The 22,525-nt window shown below is 42.8% G+C and overlaps 1 long non-coding RNA gene across 1 annotated transcript in view; it reads left to right on the top strand.

Annotated features, from left to right (window-relative positions):
* LOC137432135 (uncharacterized) overlaps window positions 1-22,173 on the top strand; it is a 112,766-nt gene extending 90,593 nt beyond the window's left edge. Inside the window, exon 3 of the long non-coding RNA XR_010985434.1 lies at window positions 22,128-22,173. This is a non-coding gene — a long non-coding RNA (uncharacterized LOC137432135). The remainder of the gene's footprint in view (window positions 1-22,127) is intronic.
* Window positions 22,174-22,525: the final 352 nt, after the last annotated feature.

The following is a 22,525-nucleotide window of genomic DNA, read 5'->3' as shown; positions in this document are numbered from 1 at the left end:
GTTTTATCAATTCTGCAGGCCTCATTTTCAACACTCTGTGTCTGCAATTGCTCTTAATGTTTTGATTAGCCTTCATTTTTTATACTTTAGTTGACTCGTTTTTTCTTCTTCTCAGTCGCCTCTCCTTTCCTTGCCCTCGAACCTCTCCATTTTGGCACTATACACAAGGTAGCTACTGGACGTCTCAGACGTGTAATCAACTCGGCCTGCCGGCTGCCTGGCCGGCCACGAGAGTAGCTTCCGTCATGCGGGAGTAGGAGTAAGACGAGCGCACGGCCGCCTGAGAGATTTTTGTTATGACTGGGTCCACCTGGAAAGGTTTTGCAAGGAATTTGGTCGGTGTGGAATAGTTGAGGGTTTGTTGAGGGGGGGGGGGGGGGGGTGGAAGGAGATGTATAAATAGTGGTGATGATGGGGGAGACGGGCTTGGCTAGCCTTTGTGTAAAAAGTTGATACTTTAATTGTCGTGTCGCCCGCCTGCCCTGGGTTAAACGGCATGTGATGTGACCAGATCGTCGACCGCTGGACGAGCAGGTGTGCTGAAACACGGGTCCAAAAGACTCTGCCCGGCTCTGGCAAGTATTCTCCTTACTTGGAAGCAGGTGGAACAACCTCCTCGATGTATACTTTTAGCATTGGCAGAAGGTACACTTGTTTGCGCATCATGTAGCATTACAATATCAGGGAATAAAACTTTTCGTTTGGGTTTGCGGGTTGATACGGTTAAACAAATCCCACGGCTGATGTACTCCAATGTGCGCAGGAATAGAACTGAATTTGAATTGTTCCGAGGAGGTTTGAGAGTGAATGGAATGGCTGTTATTCCTTGCTCTCATTGGACAACCTGCAGCTGGTAGTTGGCCTTTGGGATTAGAGTCGTTAGTGCTCGAGAGACTTCCATCACTTTGGTCATTACCTGTCAAATCAATATGTAACTTTTCTGCTCCTCCTGCGTTCGCTCCATTTGAGTAGTGGCCTGTCATGCAAGCCTCAGGAAATCTCAATTCATTTTCCTGTCATTTCATTTTATTGTTTCCTTTTATTTTTTTGTTCTTTTCTTTTTTTTTGACCTCACAATTTACAAGATAGAAAAATTATTAATGCAACTACCTTTGGGCCAATATCCTGAATGGCAGCCATCGTTATATCGTGTACTGGGAAGAATATATGTTCAAGACCAACTCTTCTAGCTCAACTACTTTCCCAACCACTCGTATTCCCTCATTGTGTCTTTTATAAATTTCTGATATCACGTTTTCTTTCCTCTTCGTTTATTCATTGAACAGCATCATCCGCCAAGCACTACAATTCCATGTAGTATTTGTTTTCTAGATGCGTTTGTTAAACTTTGTCAAACTCTTTCGTTAATGTTCCACTCATTTCCCCGCACGCAAAGTGAAAAGCAGGATTAAGCAATTGGTTCACTCTGTCTGTCTGTCTCTACAGACATCAGTCTATGATTGACGAATTTCTTACTTTCAATTAGATTTTACATTTTCAACGCAGTAGAATACTAATCTGGACATGGATCAGAACACCTAGATGACTCTAGATTTGGCAAATTGTAAGGAATCTTGTTCTGCGTGAGCATGCGCACAGAGGAGAGATGTCATTTTTAAGAGGTGAAGCTGCTTCAATATATGGCTATGTCCGTCCTTCCATCCATCTGTGCGTCAAAAATGAAGAAGAACCTTTCTAACCCACCGTGTTTAATTCGAAAGGGTTCCAAAGTGTAATTCTAGAGGGTTCTGAAGGGTGATTCTAAAAGGTTCTAAAGGGTTCAAAAGGGTAATTGTAAAGGGTTCTAAAGGGTAATTATAAAGGGTTATAAACGGTAATTCTAAATGGTTATATAGGCTTTTAAAGGGTAATTCTCATGGGTAATTCGACAGGGTTCTAAAGAGTAATTCTAAAGGGTTATAAAGGATAATTCTAAAGGGTTCTAAAGGGTTATAAAGTGTAATTCTAAAGGGTATTTCAAAAGGGTAATTCTAGAGGGTTCCAAAGGGTAATTCTCATGGGTATTTCTAAAGGTTCAAAAGGGTAATTCTAAAGAGTTGTATAGGCTTCTAAAGGGTAATTCTAATGGGTAATTCTCTTGGGTAATTCTACAGGGTTCTAAAGGGTTAATTGTAAAGGGTAATTCCAAAGGGTTATAAAGGGTAATTCTAAAGCATTCTATAGGCTTCTTAAGGGTAATTCTCATGGGTAATTCTACAAGGTTCTAAAGGGTTATAAAGGGTAATTCCAAAGGGTTATAAAGGGTAATTCTAAAGCATTCTATAGGCTTCTTAAGGGTAATTCTCATGGGTAATTCTGCAGGGTTCTAAGGGGTAATTCTAAAGGGTTCCAAAGGGTAATTCTAAAGGGTTATAAAAGGTAATTATACAGGTTTCTAAAGGGTAATTCTAAAGCATGCTATAGGCTTCTAATGGGTAATTCTCATGTGTAATTCTACAGGATTCCAAAGGGTAATTCTAACGGGTTCCAAAGGGTAATTCTGAAGGGTTTTAAAGGGTAATTACATGGGGTAATTCTAAAGGGTTCCAAAGGGTAATTCTAATGGGTTTAGTTCGATTTGAGGCTTTGCCTATGTCATATTAAAAATGCCAAACTGAACCCTTTCCATCGGACAAGGGTGCAATATTTTACTCTGTCTGCCTGCCTTACAGTCAAACAAAATTGAACATTATTCCAAACAGGAGACTTACTGTTTTTAGGGACATCATAATGACACAAACTATGGGCATGAAGAACAAATTTAACCTATTAAACAAGGTGGTGTAAAACATGTTGCATCAACGGCGGTAAGCTTCTGAATTTTTTAAAAGCCTTTAAAACTTTTATTTTATTTCAACTCCTTGTTATTTCAACTCCTTGTTATTCCTTGTTATTTTATTTCAACTCCTCATTAACTCCTTGCCATCCACCGTTTGCCCTTCACGTGACTCGTGGTGGTCCCTCTCGGCTCTCCCCCCGTTGGTATTTTTGTGCACATAAGATTGTTCACGGTTCTGTTTAAATATTATTTAAATATGTATAACCTTTCCCCTTCAGTGTTTTACTCAGTGGTATTTTACAACACGCTGTTTTTCTTCCTATTTAAAAGGCTTTTCTCAATTTCCTCTCCAACTCATTCCACCTCAAAAAAAAGAAATTCAATATCTTATACGTCTCCCTCACTACATGGTCTAAATTCACATTCATTCCATCCCTCCTCCATCATTCTGAACCGGATTGCTAACTTGAAAATCCCAACAAACCCAATTTGTTTTCAATGTTCGTCTTTCATTAATCATCCACTTTCTAAACTCCCCTCTTGCCCCTCCCATCCAAATCCCTCCCCTTGCACCTACACTCCTAAACTCCCCCCTTGCCCCGCCACTCTTAAACTCCCCCCCTACCCCTCCACTCCTGAACTCCCCCCTTGCCCTTCCACTCCTGAACTCCCCCCTTGCCCTTCCCCTCCTAAACTCCCCCCTCACTCCTCCCCTTCAAAACTCCCCCCCAACCCCTCCCATTCAAATCTCCCCCCATACCATTCCTCTCCAATTCTCCCTCCTCCCCCCTCCTCCTCAAAGCTGCCTCCTCCCCACTTCGTCTCCCTTCTATCTCATACCTCCACCCCCGCCAACCTTCTTCTTTCCTCTTCCCCCCCTCAAACAACCCCTCTCTGTGCCTCATCCCTTCACCTTCAAACCTTTCATCCTCCTCATCCTTCCCTTTCTTGGAACTCTTCTGCAATCGCTGACACACTAACAACTGCTCTCCCTACCTCCCCCTCTCATCCTTCATCTTACCCTACTCCTCCCCTCCCCTGTCCTGTACCCGATGCTCCCCCTCTCTCTTCATTAACGGTATGGACCTCAAACATCCGGGGCCTTCGCTCAAACCTGACTGATCTCTCCATACAGGTTGCTTCTGACAATCCAGACTTGATCTGCTTAACAGAGACTTTCCTCCTTCAAGATGTCTCTGATTCCTTAATATCTCTTCCTGGTTACTCCCTCCTCCGGTATGATAGACCTGAGCCTCGGCCTGGTGGTGGGGTGGCTATCTTTATCAAAAACTCTCTTCCTAACTCTCCTTGCACTGCCCTCTCTCCTCCTCACCCCCAGGAGTACCTCTGGCTACGGCTTCCTCTCCACTCCCACCTTTTGTTCATATGTGTTCTGTACCGTCCCCCAAACAGTGATGACTCCATCTACATTTCACTGTCTGACAACATGGACCAACTTCTATCCACTCATCCCAACTCTCTCTTCCTCATATGTGGTGACTTCAATTGTCATCATGCCACCTGGTTGGGTGTGGGTTCCTCTCTCACCAGTCATGGCACCTCAGCAAAGGACTTCTGTGACTCACTGGGATTGACACAATCTGTCAATTTCCCGACCCGGATCTCAGCCAATGGAGTATCTTCTCTTCGAGACTTGGTTATGACTAACTTCCCTGCTAATGTCTGCTGCTCTTCTTCTGCTCCAATCGGTTCTTCTGATCATGTGCTTGTCAAAGTGGACATCTCTCTGGCCATTCTCAGAGAGCCTCCTCAGCGTCGACGAGTCTGGCATTTCACTCAGGCCGACTGGGACGGTCTTCAAGCAGCCATCAATCGTCTGGATTGGTCTCCCATCTCCACTGCCTCTGACATCAATTCTTCCTGGGAATTCTTCCAAAGCAAACTGATCTCTCTCATGCACAGATTTATCCCATCTCGCCTTCAGTTGTCTTACCCTTCCTCCCGTCCATGGTACACTGAATCTTGTGGTGAGGCAGTTGACCTGAAACAACTTGCCTTTGCCTCTTGGAAGGCTAATCCAACTGAAGGAAATCTCAGTTCCTTCCACCAAGCTCGGAACAAGTGTGTGTCTACCCTCAGGAGTGCCAGGAAGCACTATCTCTCCTCACTCAAGAATGAACTCTCAAACCTGTCTCCTTCCTCCAAATCCTGGTGGCGTCTGGTCAAATCCGTTTCTGGTGTTTGTTCCCCCTCCATCCCCTCCCTTACCTCAAATGGCCACACAGTTGACATCGCACGTGACAAAGCCGAATGCCTCAACTCTGTGTTTGCCTCAAAATCCTTAGTCCAAAACCCATCTCTCTCTGTTCCCACCTTTCCCAGTCGAACCAAACTGCTCCTGGACTCTGTGACCTTCTCTCCTGACAAGGTGGAGGAGTTTTTGTCAAACCTCGACTCTGATTCTGCAACTGGACCAGATGGCATCAGCCCACGGGTCCTAAAATCCTGCTCTGCCGCTCTATCTCACCCTCTCTCTGTTCTTTTCACCCTATCCTTTGCTCAAGGTCATCTGCCAGCATCCTGGAAATCAGCAAACATTACCGCTTTACACAAAAAAGGTGCAAAAACAGATCCTTGCAACTACAGACCAATCAGCCTGCTCCCAATTATCAGCAAAGTCATGGAATCCATCATTGCTTCGGATATGAAATCTTTCCTCTTCTCCAATGGCTTGATCTCTGATCATCAATTTGGTTTCAGACCAGGTCACTCTACTCTGGACATGCTGCTTCTGCTGTCTCAACAATGGATGGAGGTCCTCAATGCCAAACAGGAAATCAGAGCTGTCTCCCTTGACATTTCACGTGCCTTCGATACGGTCTGGCACCCAGCTCTGCTCACCAAACTCTCCTCCTATGGTATCCATGGAAATCTCCATGCATGGCTTGCGGACTTCCTCTCTGGTCGTAGTCAACGTGTGGCCCTGAATGGATTTCTCTCATCTCCCCTTCCCGTTCAGGCTGGAGTTCCCCAAGGCAGTGTGCTGGGCCCTGTGCTTTTTCTGGTCTTTATCAATGATCTCTCCGACTCTCTGGAAAATCCTCTGTATCTCTTTGCTGATGACTCCACTCTCTGCCGCTCCATGCCTCTTCCCTCAGATCGGCAGTCTGCAGCCTCCTCACTCTCTGAAGACCTGGACAAAATCACAGACTGGTCAAACATGTGGAACATGTCTTTCAATCCTGACAAATCTCACACTCTTACTATGTCTCTCCGAAAAGATCGACTGGACAACCCTCCCATCTACTTTCTCAACAATCCTCTCCAAGAAGTTCTGTCGCTCAAGCTTTTGGGTCTCACCATCTGCCATGATCTTTCTTGGGAAAACCACATTTCCAAGCTGGCCTCCAAAGCCAGTCGCCGACTGGGCATCCTCCGTCGTGCGAAGTCCTTCCTAGGCACACCTGAGCTCCTCACCACATACAAGGCTTTCATCCGCAGCTCAATGGAATACTGTTCTCCCCTATGGGCTGGTGCTCCTGCCTCACACCTGGCTCGGCTTCACGCTGTTGAATCCAAAGCTTTCAGAATCATTGGAATCTCCCGCGATGAAGCTATCTCTGAGGGCCTTTCACTCACTCACCGCAGGCAGGTAGGTGGTCTTTCTGTCTTCTACCGACTCCTCTCCGGCCTTGCTCCCCCAGCTCTCTCTGTGCTCTGTCCCCCAAATATTCCTACAGGTCGCACAAGATCTGCCAGCCACCCTCTGATGGTTAAACTGCCGAAATCTCGGCTCTCTGCTCACCTTCACTCTTTCATTCCTCTTTTCTCCCGCCTCTGGAACAAACTCCCACACTCACTTCAATCACACTCCTCCCTCCAGGTCTTCAAAACAGCTGTTCACCACCATCTCTTATCTTCCCCCATCCAAAACCTTGATCTTTTCTACCCCCACTAATTCACCCCAGATCCACCTTGTTTGAAATTCCAACTTCTTTCCTGGAAGTCTTGGCAGTGTCCATATGTTTTATACCTCTCCCACCCCCCCCCCCCCCTTCCCATGCCTCCCCCCCAAAGCCCTCTCCCTCCCACAGTTCTCTCGATGTCTCCATGTCTCTCGGTCCCTGCTCTCAAATGTTGTGTTTGTGTCCTTCCCCCTCTCTCCCCATCTTGTCTACCGCTCCCGATGTTATTTGTTTTGTGTGTCTGTTTGTCTTTCTGTGTGATTAATGTTCGCTCTTTCACGAGCCTCGATCTTGTATACAAACAAACAAACAAAAACAAACAAAAAAAAAAAAATTAAATTATATATGTGAACACTGTATAAGTAGAATACAAATTTCCTTGTTGATACTTCCAAAAACCTCTAGTTTCGCATTACTTGGCCAAAATGCTACTCCATTGTACAACATCTCCATCAATCAAATTTTCCGCTCGTGCTCTCAGCGTGGGGAAACATCGAGGTTCAGACAAAGTTGTGGCTCATAGGAAGTACAGATCGTGCTCGGAAAGACAAAGCAAGAGTTGAAAAGACCCTTACCTTGTCCTTTTTCTCAAGACTGTGTGGGGTAAGGTGTTCTATGAACTCGCTAGTTACAATACAATACATTTCTGGGCTTGTAAGGCAGTGCAGATGTAGTGTACTCGCTTTGAGCCATCTATTCTGGGTTTGTTTCCTAACCTGATGATAAACCATCATCCTGGTGCTTTGAAGGCAGTGTGTTGTATCAGTGAGTGCACCATCCATATAATGTGATGCCAAGCCAGGGTCCTGTCTGCTGGAATTAACTGGGTGACAAAATATCCCATGGTGTTCTTCATAAAGAGCAGACCATTGTGTGCCAGCAGCCTGGCAACATTCTAACTTCATGCCTGAACTAACTGTGGATGTTCCACAAAGTCCAACCTCTAGTCGAAGCTCTGGCATTCTCGTCCCACCATGGACCAGAATGGTGCTCTATGGCATGGTGTGAGACATTGCTGGGATGCAATATCAACAACAAGGTGTTTCTCTTTCTTTATCTCTCTCTGTCTCTCTCTCTCTCTCCCTCTCCCCCTCTCTCCCCCTCTCCCTCCCTCTCTCCCCCTCCCTCTATTTGTGAATAGCACATGTTTTTAGGAAGAGCCCTCCTTTTGTGGAGGAGATTTTCTTTATTCGACACATATGTTTAAATCGTACGTTTCCCTATCCACAAATATACACAGAATCACTTCATATATTCTAGACATACAATTTAGTATTTTATTTATTTACTAAATCCATTATTATACTACTCATAAAGCAAAACCACTTCAAGAAAGTAGATTGCATGTTATTTTGTTACTGTCTAAGAGTTTGGTATTCCTTCTTGAACCGGATCAATATGATGAAGCAATATTCTCATTCATAATATATTTATATGGAGATAAACTTTAAAAACATCCTGTGTGTGTGCACCAGTATGGTATAAAATAATTAGTTATCATTTAATGCCATTTTGTTTTGTATGCTCATTGTATATGTTGCAGTTCTAAAAGGGATGTGTCCTGTCTTTCTTCCCTGTTTGTCTGTTTGTTTTTCTGTAAGCAGGATATCTCAGAGTTATGGACGGATTCGGATGAAACTTGGTGCACAGGTTGGGGGTGTGACAAGGAGGAATTGATGAGATTTTGGTGAAGATGTGGATCTGGATCTGAGAATTGGAAAAAATATTCTTCACAATTGAGAGATATGACCAAAAACGATATAAGGTGGGACCCCGCTATTCGCGGGGTATACATTCCTGGAAAATCCCGCGAATTGCGAAACCGCGAATAGCGGGGCATTGTTTCAATGGAAAAGGGGTGATAGGTTCCCGAGTCACGAAAACCTGCGAACAGAGAGGAACAAACTGCGAATGGTGAGGCAAATCCCGAGAATGTCGACGATAATCTGCGAAGGTCAATGAAAGTCACAGAAATGGCGAGGCAAATCCTGCGAATGTCGGCGATAATCCCACAAATGGCGAGGCAAATCCCAGGAATGTCGGCGATGATCCCGGAAATGGCGAGGCAAATCCCGTGAATGTCGATGAAAATCTGTGAATGCATGCCATGCCAGTTTCATTGGGGAAAAGGGAGACAGCTGATTGCACTAATAGATACTGTGGAGTGTTTTCATTCTGTACAGTAACTCGTGGAGATGACGTGTTTTGCAGCTGGTGGAACATCCCGTGAAGCTCTCGATTATAGTGCGGCTAAAAGATGCGCCCTCAAAGCCATGAAAATGCAAAGCACACAGCAGTGAATGTAGACCAGGTCATGCTTGCGGCTCGTAGATGTTTTCTTTGCATATGTCCAGCTGCTTTGTACATGGCTGGTGAAAGATGAATTTTATAAATACCGTATGTCAAGATAATGGCTTGTGAAAAATGTTTTTTTTGCGCCCCTGAAAAACCGTGATTTCATGGAACACGGCCTCGAATGGAAAAAAACCCCCGTGAATTCGTGGGAGACGGCCTCGAATGGAAAAAAACCCCCGTGAATTCGTGGGAGACTTTTCCACGAATAGAGAAACAGGTCGCATTTTATCATCCGTGAATAGCGGAACCACGAATAGCGGGGTCCAACTGTACTGTGTAGCACAATATCACAAACATTGTGGACAATGGGTCACAATTCGGCTTTGAGATGAAGGTGGGAGTGCATCAGGGGTCGGTACTAAGTCCACTACTATTTGTAGCTTTGATGGAGGTGCTGGCTCAGAACGTAAAGGAGGGTTTACCGTGGGAGTTGTTGTATGCAGATGATCTGGTGTTGATTGCGGAAAGTATGGATGGACTGAAGGAAAAGATGAACAAGTGGAAGGAAAGGAATGTATGGAGACAAAAGGTCTGAAGGTGAATATCGGAAAGACGAAGGTGATGGCAAGTGGTAAAGCATGTGGTGAGGTGAAAGAACTGGGAAATGGCCCTGTGCTGTGTGCAGGAAGGGTGTCGGAGTGAACTCCATTCAATGTACAATGTGCGCTGAGTGGGTTCATCAAAAATGTTGTGGTCTGAGAGGGTCATTAACCAGTGTGGCAGCTACATTCAAATGTAAGGTGTGCACAGAGGGAACTGCAGATGGAGGAAATGTTGAGTTGGATCTTGGAGACGGTGTGAAGCTGGAAGGTGTGACAACATTTTGCTACCTCGGAGACATGCTAAATGGAGAAGGTGGATCAGACTCGGCAACGGTTGCTCGAGTGAGATGTGCATGGAGGAAGTTTCGGGAACTGAGTGGCGTGCTGATGAGGAGGGGAGTGTCGTTGAAGCTGAAGGGAAAGGTGTATGCTGCATGTGTGAGAAGTGTTATGATTTATGGGAGCGAGACATGGGTAATGAATGTAGAGCAGCAACGAAGGTTGGAAAGGGTGGAAATGCGAATGGTTCGATGGATGTGCGGAGTATCGTTGAGAGAGAGGAAGACAAATGATGAATTGCGAAAGATGATGGGAATAGAGCCTGTGATTGATGCTGTGAAGAGGAACAGGTTGAGATGGTTTGGTCATGTGTTGAGGAAGGATGAAAGTGACTGGTTGAGAAGAGTGATGGAAATGAATGTAGAAGGAAGTAGAGGACGGGGAAGACTGAGAAAGACTTGGCTAAAGATGGTGGAAGAAGAAATGCGGGTAAGGGGGTTAACAAGGAGAGATGCAGAAAATAGGGCAAGATGGAGAAGATTGTCATGGGGACCGCAAGGTTAACCCCCGCTCTAGCAGGGAAAATGGCCTTAAAATGCATGTTGTTGTTGTGTTGTATTGTGGACAGATTTGGACGAAACTTAGTGAATGAGTTGGGTAGGTGACAAGAACAAGGCGATTCGATTTTGGTTAAAGTCCGGATGCAGATTAGGCCTATCAGTGGGATACAAAATGTAAAATGTTTAGCCATTCTCGTTTGTTCTATGTGCTAGTGATTGTTGAAACCAATTCCCATGTCTTTGAGAGATGGGGTCAAAAACCGACATGTCTACCAAGTTTCATCCAAATCCATCCACAACGTTTTGAAGTGTCGTTCTACATATCGGCTTTGGCCCTATCTCTCAAAAACATGGGAATTGGTTCATAGCAGGTTGGTTGGTTTAGATTGGTTTTTATTCCAACATAGATCAACTCGTAATCAACCATCCCAACTCTGTTTATCATCTGCAGCAATTTCAACCGTCACCATGGCAGCTTGGGTGGGTATTAGCTCCACTATAACCAGCCATAGTATTTCAGCAAAGGCCTCTTGCGACTCTGTAGGTTTGACCTTCCCAACCTGGATCTGTGAACTTCCCAACTTGGATGTCTGTAACTTGTACGTCCTCTCTCCTGGACTTAGTAATAACTAATCTATCATTCAATCTCTTATGTTACGCTTTTGCCCTGCTTGACTTCTCTAACCATGTTCTTGTTGAAGCACATTTATCTGTGGCTTTACATACAAGAAAAATGTTCTGTGCAGCATCAGCACCGCTTCAGCAACGTGCCAATTTCTGTCGATGTTCTCAAATCCTGCTCTCGGCTGCCACTTCTACTCTAAGGGTACGAATCAGTGGGGAAGGCCAACCAATTCTAAAAAAATTTGCAGGCTGGCTGACACATGCAGTGGGCAGTTTCATGTTTTTCACAAACTGCAACTGAGTGGGAATCTATATTTATTTTTGATATCTTTTTCCCCTGCTGCAATTTGGAGATTTTATCTGGTGATGGCTCTCTAAACAAGATTGATGTGTGGCTTCATGTTGGTCAGGACCCTTGCAGCAAGTGTTGGTGTGGAACAGGGTTTCATGGTGTGTGTGTGTGTGTGTCTGTTTGTGTGTGTGTGTGTTTTTAGTGCACAAATATTTTTGCCAGTGGTTATTTATTTTAAAGTAGAACTTTGTTAACAAAAAGTTGTATCATCATAGATGGCCAACTTTTTAATTATCTTTTTTAACAAAGTACACACGAGGACCACATGTTTTCGAAAGATTTATCACTGAAAATTTCAAATATGTGGCAATTAATCTTTAATCTGTATTTTCTATATTCTCGGAAAATCGTTAAAATACCCATACACATTAATCTGCATCAATAGTGTTATGTGTTTATTTTTAACTGGAGTTTAGTTCAAATGGACCAGTCGTTATGCGGTTTGCATATGACAGCTTTCCTTTTCAGAAGTATGAAATTTCATCCTAGATTGGACAGTATAAGGGCATGTAGGATAGCTTTGAGGTACACACACTCACCTTTGAGCTTTCGGTTAGATTATCCTAACAGCCATGAACTGCCATCCTGGTGTTGCACGTGTATAGGGTGAGGGATCAATGCGTGCTTGTCCATCGGAAAGAGTTTAAACCCAAAGGACTCGCCTCCTCGCACCGGTCATTGCTGGACGTTAAAGATCCCATGGTGCCTTTCACAAAGATTAGGCGTTTTCGTCAGCACCATGAACAACTTACAACTTCCTGCCACCTTCAATCAAACGTCGGGTCTGTCCGGCCTGTTCGTAAAAGACATGGGCCAAAAACTTTCCCAGTCGACCCCACAAGAAGGCGGAAATGGTTGAGGCCAGGGACAGAAGTAGAATAAAGAGTGAATAGTAATGAGGTGCTTTTTGGCGGAGCGATTATTGATCATTTGAGAGATAATTGCAACATGTGTTATTCGAGGAAATTTCTTTGGCAATGTGTTGGCCTAATGGTTGGGGAGGTGGGCTTGGGATCCGAAGGTCCTGAGTTTGAATCCCATTGAATTAATGCCAGGTGGGGTTGACTCAGCCCGTCATCCTTCCGAGGTCGGCAAAACGAGTACCAGATAACTGGTTAGAGAGAGGCATTGCATCAGCGGCAGACGCACCCACAGAAATGATGCAACCAGCAGCCGGGTGGCTGCACACGAACCACCACCACCACTTTGGCAATATAGTCAACATTGGCAATCGTCAGCGGAATTGGCCGTCCCCCTGGCAAATGATGCTCCCCATAGCACCGGCAAATGATGCGCCCAATATTTCTAAATGCAAGTTTAATGAATCTCTAATTTCCATTACTTAGGCCGATAATGGTTGCCTTCATTACATCATTGGCAAAACCTTTTCACATAAGTTGCAAGGAAAATTTCAATTCTGAAAAATGCAAACTCAGCTATTCTCAGGAGCTCCTCTTTGCATTTCAGCCATATAGTACCCTTCATTGGGAACTTTGAAAACCATACACAAGCATTTCCTTTTTTCCAAAAGGAGTTGTTAACTGTGTCCTTGCATATCATGAACTTCTGTTTGCACAACAATTGTTGAAGTTTGAAAATTGCCACAGACAATAAACCTGGGAGTGATCCGAACACTGACAAACTCGTCAAGGTAGAAATGACCGGGGCAATGTTGATGAGTTTTACATGGACCCTCTGGTCTGCAGACCACACGGTGGTTTTGCTTCGTCTCTGCATGTTTCACACCATACACGGATGCCTTTGTTCCACTGGCCTTCTGGCCTTCTGTGCTTCGCTGCCGTTCTACTTTTTTACCACCAGAGCCTACCCTGAGGCTTTTCGTCAACATGCCGCCACCCTGATCCAACTCCAGTCTCACCCCTATAACCTCAGCACACAATCTCAGTTGCTGGAGCTGACAGAGGGATTGGCAGGCTGCTGATCCATTCTTAATTCGCCCACTGCCGTGAGGAACAGCCTCTCGGGGCAGACTCAACATGCTCTTTCCTGGATATTGTCGTCGGTCCAGCTGGTATGCCCTGCGGGCTGATAGCTTGCACGTGTGGCAAACCCGGCCCATTACCGTGGCTCTGATGACTATGATGACATGGAAGTTTGTTATTTTCATGCACTGTCACTTCTGTGATGTAATTGGGACTGCCATTGAGGAAGTGCACAAGCACGCTTGAGCCATCTCCATGCCCTTCCTCTGCCAATGCGATTTGATTTCCAAATAAATGACCCGAATGGCTGCGACACACATAATAATTAATGAAACCTGTGAACTGTTTACATTGAAGGAGGATTATTTGTTCTTCTGCAAAAGCTAGATTGTGTGTGATCGAAATTAGTTTGATATTTGACATAAGGGTCCAGAAATGAGTTCCCTTACAAGCAACTTTAATGCAAGAGGAGGCCACTAGGCCCATCAAGCCTGTACAATGGTTGCCAGTCTATGGTTGTTTGCCAAGCTCTATCCTTTCTAAATGCTGAGCCTCAAGCAAGGAAGCAAAACGTAACATTTTAGAAGTCTTTGGTCTGACTTGGCTGGGGTCGGGTTTGAACCACCGATGTCTCGGACTCAAAGCAGATGCTGTAATTGTTACACCACCGCCACATAAATGTCTCTCCCACTCTCTCGTGCAATATGTTGACCAACATTGCAAACACTCTTATACAAATATTTTTGTTCATAAGTATTGTATGACGATGACGAATATGTTTTTGCAAATGCAAAGGCTGTTTAACCCTACACCTTTACCTATTTATGGTATGACATTCCTTCTCTTCAACTTGCAAATTAAAAGTTGACGTGGCTCATAAACTGCAACACCTGTGAAGGATCCTCGATTCTCTTCTTCCCAACTTTCCAACAACTGAGAATCGGTTTACATCCATTCTCCTCTTGCCAACAACTATGAATAGGTTTTGTACTTCTCCACTTGGAATAGTCAGGAACTTGTACCTGTAGTCTCCACTTTCCACTGCCACACCTTTCCATCCTTTTGTTTTGTCTATGCTGTTGACTGGTATAGCATTGTCTTGCATTGTACGTATTGCTATCTTGTGAATTCTGATATATGATGCACAGGGTGGCCCAAAAGTCAGGAGCCACAGGGTTAATATGGTATAAAGTTTTATATATATATATATATATATATATATATATATATATATATATATATATATATATATATATATATATATATATATATGTCAGGGCTAAAAAACGCGTTCTGATCGTAAAGATAATTGATTAAAAATTTGATTACCATGTGCGATTTCCACTGATTGAGTAAGTTACAGGAAATGTTCGAATTGTTGGCGTTAACTTGCAGGTACTTTGATTCTCCGTACACATGATGTTTGGGCCTTTCTCAGCAAGCTCCACTCTCTCATCTTTTGATAATTTTTATGCCATCACTTATCTGGAAAGAAGGAATCCAATCAAAGCCAGAAATCAATCTCGGTGAGATTTTGCTGCCATCACGTATTAAAGGCAAATCCGACCAAAGACAATGTCGATGCATGACAAAAAGTCCGTACCAAGTGTGTGTCCACTTTCAGGAGAGCGAGAAAACATTACACTATCCTTCTGTTTGCATTCATCTCTTATATTTCCTAGAACAATGAGACAAGCTGTATGGGAAACTGGGGGTGCATTGGGACATTCTTTGTAGCTGCTCGGGCGTAGGGGGTGAGCTGTGTCACGATAGACCCCATTTTCCCTTATATTCACAATAATCGGCATACTACAAGTATGCATTTATTTCTTAAAACTTACGTGTTTTTTGTCAATTTTGTCACAATATCCTCATCCATAAAAAGTGGGTGTCCACTCTCGGTGACCTCAAACCACAAAAACCAACATCTCAGCCACAAACCAACATCTGTCCAACCTTAAGAATGAACTTTCCAACTTGTCTCCCTCCTCTAATACCTGGTGGAACCTTGATAAGTCTGTCTCTGATGTATGCTCTACTTACTTCCCTTCCCTCTCTTCAAATGACACCACAGCCAACCCCGTTTGTGAGAAGGCCAAATACTTCAATCATGTTTGCTTCCAAATCTTGTTTTCCCAACCCCTCACTCTCGGTACCCATCCTTCCCTGTCATACCCAACTGCTCCTAGACTGAGTCTTTTGCACTGAGAATGTTCTTTCAACCCTCGACTCTAACTCTGCTACTCGACTGGATGGCATCAACTCACGTTTCCGAAAAACCTGCTCTGGCGCTCTTGCACATCCTCTCTCTGCCCTTTTTCACCATGTAATTTGTGCTAGGTCATCTTCCATTTGCTTGAAAATGAGCCAACATCACTGCCTTGCATGAAAAGGTACAAATACTGATCCCCTCAACTACAGACCAATCATGTTACTTCCAATTATCAGCAAGGTCATATAATCCATCATCACAGGTTTTTTTTGGATACAAGATCGAGGCTCGTGTGAGAGCTAACATTGATCACAAAAAGACAAACTGACACATAAAACATAAGATAAAGGGAGCGGGAGGAGACGATGGAGAGCAGGAACATCGGGAGATCATATACATATATACAGTCACGTGAAAAAGTAAGTACACCCCATGTAAAGTTTTGACTTTTTCAACATATTTCAACATACAGCTATTTAATCTTCATTTCAACAATATTGATAGATAAAGGTGATATAATATAACAAATATCATGAAACATTTACATTTTGTAGTCCATTGTATAATTTAAATAAATATAAATGCAAATTTCGCATGTGGAAAAAGTAAGTACACCCCTACATTTATCACTACTTCAAATACCTAATATTAAAATCAGCTGCACCAGCTCAGGTGCAAATGATTAGAACATCGTTTGAGAGGATCTTGGAGGAACCTGTCTTATTTAAACCTCAGACATTTAGTTTGGTTTGCTCTTTGTTGTTGAAGTGTGCGGCGTCACCATGCCTAGATCAAAAGAGCCTCTGAGGCCTTCAGAAAAAAGGTTACAGATGCCTACGAGTCTGGGAAGGGATTTAAAAAGATCTCCAAACAATTTGAAATCAATCATTCGACTGTCCGAAAGATCATCTACGAGTGGAGAAGATTCCAAACAACTGCCAACTTGTTCAGGCCAGGCCGCCCCAGCAAGTTCAGCCCGAGAGCAGACCGCAAGATGCTGAACGAAGTCTCGAAGAACCCCAGAATGTCATCACGGGACCTACAGGTAGCTCTTGCCACTGTTGATGTCAAAGTGCACGAGTCCACCATTAGAAAGAGGCTGCACAAATTTAATCTGCATGGGAGGTGTGCCAGGAGGAAACCTTTGCTGTCCAGAAAGAACATCAAGGAAGACTAAAGTTTGCCAATGAACACCTCGGCAAAGACCAGCACTTCTGGAAAAATGTGCTTTGGACAGATGAGTCAAAGGTAGAGCTATTTGGCCACAGTACCAGAAGACATGTTTGGTGAAAACCAAAGACAGTATTTGACTACAAGAACCTGATACCAACTGGAAAGCATGGTGGTGGAAATATTATGGTTTGGGGCAGCTTTGCTGCATCAGGGCCTGGGCAGCTCACCATAATAGAATCCACGATGAATTCTTCATTGTACCAGAGGGTGCTTGAGGATAATGTGAGGCCATCTGTCGGAAAGTTGAAGCTCAACCGGAGGTGGACCTTGCAACATGACAATGACCCTAAACATACCAGTAAATCCACCAAGGAATGGCTGAAAAGAAAGAAATGGAGGGTACTGGAATGGCCAAGTCAAAGCCCGGATCTAAATCCCATCGAGATGTTGTGGGGGAATTTGAAACGAGCTGTGCATGCAAGAAACCCCTCAACCATCGCAAAGGCTGAAAGAATTCTGCATGGAGGAGTGGGCAAAAATTTCTCCAAGTCGATATCAGAGACTGGTAGACAGTTATAAGAAACGCCTACTTGAGGTTGTTTCTGCCAAAGGGGGCAATACCACCTATTAGAGCCAAGGGTGTACTTACTTTTTCCACATGCGAAATTTGCATTTATGTTTATTTAAATTATACAATGGACTACAAAATGTAAATGTTTCATGATATTTGTTATATTATATTACCTTTATCTATCAATATTGTTGAAATGAAGATCAAATAGCTGTATGTTGAAATATGTTGAAAAAGTCAAAACTTTACATGGGGTGTACTTACTTTTTCATGTGACTGTATTTATACACATCTTGATAGGGCTTCAGGGCTCACAGCTAGAACCAATCCTGGAGAAATCGACATTGTCGCAGGATACGCCACTGAAAGTGGTAAGAATTTAACACTTAATACCATTATTAAAGTCTTTGGTACGATTCTTCTGGGGTCAGGTTCGAACCGTCGACCTCCCAGATTTCGAGCAGATGTTTGGACCAAATTTCCACCGAGTCTGGTAATCCTTTGTTCCGTGAAAAAAACTTTAAACTAGTTCTCAATTAACTTTCACGGATATACCTGGTTTTATTGACCGTGGTACGTGGCTAATTTATTCCATCTTCCCTACATCCCAAATGCTTGAGCAATGAATTAAGGTCTATCAAGCACATAATCCTTTAGATATCACACTTTTTTTCCCAATTAAGGAAGCAAATTGAATGATCTCTCAAGGTGACGTGACTGAGCAAATTCCCGTGATCCTCCACTGCAAGATTTGGAGAGATTTCCATCCTTGTGTATATGTATAGCTTGTGTGTATAAATGTATAAATGTGTATAGCTTGTCCTTGCCAAAGTAAATGCAACGAAACTGTGCTTGAAGTTTACCAGTTGAAAAACAATTTTTGTTTCCGCACAATAACCTTTATATGATTCCTCTTTTTTACATTTTCGAGTGGAAGATTGATGTTATTTTCTTTGTTTCTCTCTCACCCTCTAACATTCTCTTTCGAGGTAACTATTTTGTCCACACTGCACACAACGTTGCTTCTCAACTGCAGTTTATTTGCCATAGAAATTGAAGTCTTTTATTTAATAAAGAAAATCTGAATAGTTTTGCAAACCAGTCCGACTTGAGTTGAGTTGGCAGGTTCGTTGCACGCGTGCGATCAGGGATGATTATAAGCTCGAAGTTTTAATGAGGACGCCTGACTGCGGTGCTCAAGAGAGAAATGGTGGACGGTGCTGTAATTTAGCTTTTTCACTCAGGTTTGCCTTCATTTCATCCAGAGGAGGTGCACAGTGCTGCATGTTGAATCAATAAAGCATTGCTCTTTCCTCAAGCGTAGGAAATTCCACGCCATTCAAAAGCAGCCGAAGAGCTTTTTACAAGTTTATTTATTTGTTTAAATGCAGGCCTTGCTTTTATTTCAATAAAAGGTATAACAGCAGTAATTCTTGAAAATGGTGGAAATGCATATTGTTCTCAAGTAGTTGTACTATTTATTCATTTGAAATGGTTGAAGTTTTTATCGTAGTGGATTTAGTAGTCGCCAGGCTTTTAAAACTTAAACCCCTGATCGATTGATGCATGTATAAGTAAAAACCTGATATAGGCATAACACAGCGCACAGAGAGAGGAAGGAATTTTGGGAATTGCTGGGGTCAGGTTAAGTGCACCCAATACTCATGTGATTATTCCGTGATTCTTAAAGCAGAAATGAGGACTTGGCTATGGTAACGAAAGGCTGCTTTCATATACACTGTTTCCCAGTTGCCTGCGGGTAGTATGACAAGGTTGTTTTTGTTATTATTATTTTTGAAGAGCTATTTTATATTATTTTGATATTCGCTGAGCGCTCCTAACTAGATTTGACAAGAGCTCGGGGACTTTCTACCACATCAGTGAGCTCTGATTGACCATAAGGCGGTGCTGGCAGAGGCCTGTACTCTTGACAGAGCCTCAAGGTGCTAATGAAAAGTCGTGAACCTTTCCGTGCTCAATCCTGGACAGGCCACCACTCCATCGCAGGGTGCAGAACTCAGCAGTCATGAGAATCAAATGCTCATCCTTCCATCAAATTTTTTTTTTTAGCTCACCTGGAACGAAGTTCTGGGGAGCTTATGCGATGGCGCGTCATCCATCCGTCAGTCCGTCAGTCCATCAGTCCGTCCGTCAGTCCGTCCGTAAACACTTGAAACTTCTTCTCCGAAACCGCTGATGGGATTGCAACCAAATTTGGCATAAATTATATTTGTTGTGTTGTGATTAAAGTTTGTTCACGGCATTGAAAAATTCAGGGTCTAAGGGGGTCTAATGGGGTCTACCGGGGGTCAACGTGGATCCAGGTTTGATCCCCCAAAAAAGGAATTTCCTTTTTCCTCTGAAACTACACACACTATTTCGATGAAACTTTACCACAACCTTCATCACCCGTGTTGTACCAAAGTTTGTTCCTGGCATTTTAAAAATTGGGGTCTATGGGGGTGCTTTTTTTTTTTTTTTTTTTCAACCGTGAATAGGTATTTGAATGAATTCAAATAGGTATTTGAACCGTGAATTGAATAGGTATTTGCTTTTTTCTCAGAACCATCTCCTGGTTTGAAATGGCTATTTTGTTGGCATTTCTGCCACTGTATAAATGTATTTCTGGCCTAGTGTGAGCTAGGTGTTTTGGTATGGTGTATCATGCAGGCTGTGGTTGGGAAACTGTCCAATGAACAGCATCCGTCTCAATGCATGTACTCATGAACACCGATCTTGCCCGCACGCAATGCTTCTTTTGGGTAGGTGCCTTTGGTGGTGTTAAGAGAGGACAAAGAGCAGAAAGAGTTTTATCTTTAGAGTTTCTATGTGGGAAATGGATCACCTTTCGTTCAGAATATTTCACTTTTCAGCCAGAGTCGTGGACTAGTTTCTATGTTTTGCTTGGTTTCGTGGATGGTAGGATGGCCCAGAGGTACGTCTACTCACCTCTAGCCTGGGTTTCAATCTCAGCCCCGCTATAAACTGTCATCCTGGTGTTTCATGTGCAGAGTGATTAATTAATGTGTCAATGTTAAACAGGGTGTCCCATTTACTGGCATTTGTTGATGGATGTTTAAAAAATCCCACGATGTCCTTCGTGAAAAGTATGAGACCTATCGTCGGCACCCTGAACAAATTCAAATTCCTGCTCTAACTTACAGGGGAACACTGCATCAGCTGCACAGCTGTGCCCCCAGCAAATTATGCTACTGGCAACCATGTGCTGCATATGAAAAAAGAAGAGAAAGCTTCACTTGTGATCAGCACTCGTTTGCAGTGTCTTGTTTTGTTGCAGTAGTGTAATATTGTTTATACCTGTGTTTGGGATGCGTACCGATTTCATACTTGTCATCTTGGTGTTGAATGCTTATATTTAACCAAAAATATTGTAGTCCGCCCCTCCCTATTTCAATCTCCAGGGGCTGCATGACGTGATCGCCGGGTACCGACCGAAGGGGGCCTGGCGATGACGCATGCTGAAAGGTAGCACTCAGTTTTTACTCTGTTTGTTTTCTCTTTGTTTGTTTGAGATAGGAAGAAAGGAAGCTGACATTTGGGCACAATAGTGAACAAATGCTTTAGCAAAAACCATATTCTTATTTTTTGATTCATCAATTAATTGATTAATTACTTGATTATTATGGCTTTATAATTACTTATTTATTTTCTTTCTCAACTGGGCGGCAATATCTCAGGAACCTTTCCAGCTGGATCCATGATATTTGGGCACAATTCCGATTCATTACTTAATTAAATAATTTTCAAAAAGTTACAGCTTCAGATGAAAGACTTGTGGTTTGGGTATGCTATTTCAATTCAATTGAATTTTTGAATTGAATTTTGAATTCAATTCAATTGAATTCAATTTTCAATTCAATTGATTAAGAAATTAATTATTTTGCGATTATTATTTATTTATTTTAATTACGCAATCAATCAATTATTGTACATCTCTCCCTTCAAATTCCACCTCCATGTGCTGCACGGCAGTATCGCCGACCACCAGAGGTGCCCTGTCAATGCCGCACGCTGGAGGATGTGTTATTTATTTGGCATAGGGCGGTGTACTTTCACTTTAGCTCTACTTGTATAAATTTTGTTTAATTCTAACAATTACATTTTTTGGAATGTCATGCAAGTCGATTTATAAACATTTTCCGTGTGAAAAGTGTTTATTCGGATTGAAGTACTGTATTCCGTTCCTTTATACAAGCAACTTGGACATGGGAGGAGGATATTTGGCCCATCATGGCTGTGCTTCATCCCCATAAACTCAATCTATCAGTGTAAATACTGTTTAAAATCACCTGAAAAAGATTTGGCATTCCCATGGTCAACAATCATTGTTTAAAATAATAACTTCTCTAATATCCATCTCTAATTTGTCAATTACTGATCTATTTGATCAGGATAAAAACTGAACAAGAGACGCTTCCAAATAATTTCTTGACATTTGGGATGAAAAGGTGTAGAATTATCTGTTGAACGAATTCCCTCCACATCGCAATCCTCTTGTCTTATAAAATATTTGTGGTTCTGGAACTTCATGCCCACCTATAAACAGTGTACAGGTTATAGTAGGTCTATTATATGTGTACAATGAAACAGTATTACAACATCAACCTTGACATATTGTTTTTGATCCCTCAGCCACCTGCTTTATACGTTGTAATCATTGCCTCCTCTGTCTCACTTCATACACACTTCCAAAGCTTTGGCAACTAACAACTTTGGTAACTTATTCCATTTCTTGAACCCTCTCAAATAACTTTGGGTGCTGAGTCAAGTGTTTTCTCATTTGCTTTCAGGTGCTCCTGGGAAGATGGGAAAGAAAGGCCGAGAAGGAGAGGCAGGTATGACCCAAATATGGGTCCATGGGATAGATAGTGAGTTTTAGCATTGTGATGATAAATTTTCAATGTTTTAGAACCTTTTTTTTTTACTACAATATTATATATACACAAGTTGAGAGGTTCAACTGGAATTGCGTTAGGACATATGGAGTGACTAAAGACAGTTTATGGCATTTGACAATATGGTCGTGCACGACTTCTTGGGGCAGGTGAATAGACCATGTCTCAAACTAAGCTATTTAAATATTTATCATTCTCTTACGACATTTTTTCCGTGACACTTGATGACATTTTCATCAGAATTCTATTATACTCTCATGGAAAATCATACCGGAGATTATTTTTGGTAAGTG

Source organism: Myxine glutinosa, chromosome 8 (genome assembly GCF_964187855.1).
Source record: "Myxine glutinosa chromosome 8, kmMyxGlut1.1, whole genome shotgun sequence".
Taxonomy (NCBI): domain Eukaryota; kingdom Metazoa; phylum Chordata; class Myxini; order Myxiniformes; family Myxinidae; genus Myxine; species Myxine glutinosa.
The sequence above is the reverse complement of the archived record's forward strand: the minus strand, read 5'-3'. Positions and strand labels throughout refer to the sequence as shown.